General features: G+C 52.0%; 1 protein-coding gene and 1 long non-coding RNA gene across 3 annotated transcripts in view; one reads left to right on the top strand and one right to left on the bottom strand.

The window, feature by feature from the left end:
* LOC111814465 overlaps positions 1 to 2,408 on the bottom strand; it is a 15,147-nt gene that overhangs the window by 8,427 nt on the left and 4,312 nt on the right. The gene's annotated exons all lie outside the window — the stretch shown is intronic.
* Mzf1 (myeloid zinc finger 1) overlaps positions 2,067 to 2,408 on the top strand; it is a 7,940-nt gene continuing 7,598 nt past the window's right edge. For both annotated transcript variants that reach the window (XM_004647757.2, XM_023708010.1), the window contains exon 1: positions 2,067 to 2,154. The gene's annotated coding sequence lies outside the window, so the exon portion shown is untranslated. The remainder of the gene's footprint in view (positions 2,155 to 2,408) is intronic.

Below are 2,408 nucleotides of genomic sequence, written 5' to 3'. Positions count from 1 at the left end.
AAAAAAAAAAAAACCTTATTCCACTCTTTAAAAAAATAAATAAATAAATAAATAAATAAATAAAAAGGGTAGACCCCTGATACCTATTAGATGATGATGCAAAATAAAGACAATATTCAAGGTACAGGACACCAGGAGAAATCTGTCTCTAGTTTACAGGTACATCCATCTCAGTGGTCAGCCTGCCATGTCCAGCACAGCTCTAGAAGTTCCCAGGGGTAAAGGGTATGTAGAGGAAGAAGAAAGAGAAGTCCAGGCATGGTGGCATACACCTGTAATTCCAGCTGCTGGGGAAGCTGAAAATAGGAGGATCATTACAAGTCTGAACTGTGTAGTGAGACCCTGTACAAAAAAAATAAAAATTTAAAAATAAAATAAATAAATAAAAATTTTAAAAAAGGAATAAAGGTAAGAGATAGAAAGCTGAGGTCACAGGGGCCTGCCCCTTAGCTCAATTCTTTAAGTGGCTGCTTCAACAAAGCAGTCAGGCTCAGGTTGCTGTGGTTTGATCCCCACAACTCAAGCCAGCCTGTCATGCCTTGAAGGCATTCGGAGCAAAAAAAAAAAAAAAGAAAAGAAAAAGAAAGCTGAGGTCAGGTGCAGCTCTCTCGCCAGATAGGAAGAAAAGAACTGCTTCAACCATTGTGGTGCATTTATTTATTTATACATTGTGCAGGTTGGTGCCACACCACACCCCTTTGCCTAACAGCCCATTGCTCGTCTTGTCTTGGTGTTCTGTGGACTGAAACAGCTTGCTCACATGACTTGCCTCTAGTGCCGTTTGTTCTGGAACTACTGCTTGCCTCACTGGACACATGTGATCAATTTCCAGCTTCTATTAGCAATCAAGGAGCACAGGAGAAAGGACAGTGGGCTTTGACTGTGGTAAGTTAATAGAAAACAAGTTCTTTCCTATTCCCCAATACCTGTGTCCTTCCCTGTCCTCAGCAGATCTCGCCTTAAGAGCTCTGATGATATGAGCCTTCTCTGCACCGCCAAGAAGAGCGACTACCTTGGTCACGCAGGGCTCAGTCACAGCCTGGTCTCCAGCACAGTGAAATGTTATTTCACATCCCCTGGTCCCCAAATGGCCTCTCTCTTTAGTCCTGTATATTGAGGCCAAGTCATTCATACTGAGATACTTCCCAGTCCTTCTCTAATTTTGAGACCAGAATGTCGAATTTCAGATAAGTTTTCCTAAGACCTCTTCCTCCCGCTCTCCCTCTCACTGTCATCTTTTGCCCCATCTCTGGAGTAGTCCAAGCATCTGCTGTAGCTCTTTTCCCCTCCATGCCTGTGTTCTCCGGTCGTGACGTCTGCCCCTCCTGCCTTTGCTTCTGTTCCTCAGCGCACCCTCTCTGTTGGACCTCTCTCCTTGCTACCTGCTCTAGCACACCTGCCCTGTCTCTGCCCTGGCCATCTCTGGGCTGCTCCTCTCCCTGCCCGGTAACTCTGTCTCTCGCTTGGCTGGTCCTAGGAGGTCCAACACCCTTGCTTTTCAAATGCGAGCTGGTTGGCGTGAGCCCTGGACACTACAAGGTCAGTTTGCTGGTTACGACCCAGACGCGCCGACCCCACCCACTGCAGGAGAAGACGGACGCAACCTTGCGCACGCGCACAACACAGGTTTTGCTTACTACAAGTCCCAGAAAGCACCGCGCAGAACCGCTCAGGTACGTGGTCCCCGAGGTGGCGGAGAGAAAAAAAACCACTCCCGGCAGGGGGTTGCCATTGAGCCGGTGAGGCTGACGGCATCCCTGTGAGGGCCATGATTGGTGCAAAACCTCGCAGATGTCAGGAAGGCCCTTAGAGAATTGAGGAAAATGGGGATAGGGAGACATGCGCGGCTAGAGGGCGGCACAGCCGTCACTTGCCCCCTAAGAAGCTTGCGCACGTCGACGGGGGCCGGACCCCTGGATTGAAGGCGGGGAGCGTGGAAGAGACAACCAAGAACGCGTCCTGGCCCTCACAGCCTCCGCTAACCCAGGGGGCGGGACAAGGGGGAGGGTAAAGACCGGGACAAGGGGGGAAGGGTGGGGAGGGTCGCTCGATGGGGAGCGGAGCATCTTGGGAGACGTAGTCCGCCGCGGATGGAGCACAGCGGGCGCGCGTGCTCGGATATGCGGTGCAGCTCGCTGACCGCTGGCCGCTAAGGTGAGGGCGGTGGGGCCTCCCCCTCGGGAAGGCTCGGTAGGGATTGCGAAGACAGCGGGGATTCAGAAGCTCCTGCTTCCCAGAGAGCGCGGGACCTTGGGTTCGCCTGAAGGCGGGCCTCGCGCATAGCTTGTCAGTCTCAGCGTACTGCCTAGACTGCAAGTTCCGAAAGACCCGCCCCATGGTTGCCATGGCGGCGCCAGAGCGCCTGAACCGGAAGCGGTAGACCAAGGCTTCTGGGAAATGTATTTCCG

The sequence above is a fragment of the Octodon degus genome, unplaced genomic scaffold (assembly GCF_000260255.1).
Source record: "Octodon degus isolate 3935 unplaced genomic scaffold, OctDeg1.0 scaffold00322, whole genome shotgun sequence".
Lineage (NCBI taxonomy): Eukaryota > Metazoa > Chordata > Mammalia > Rodentia > Octodontidae > Octodon > Octodon degus.
This window is presented reverse-complemented; position numbering and strand designations above follow the sequence as displayed.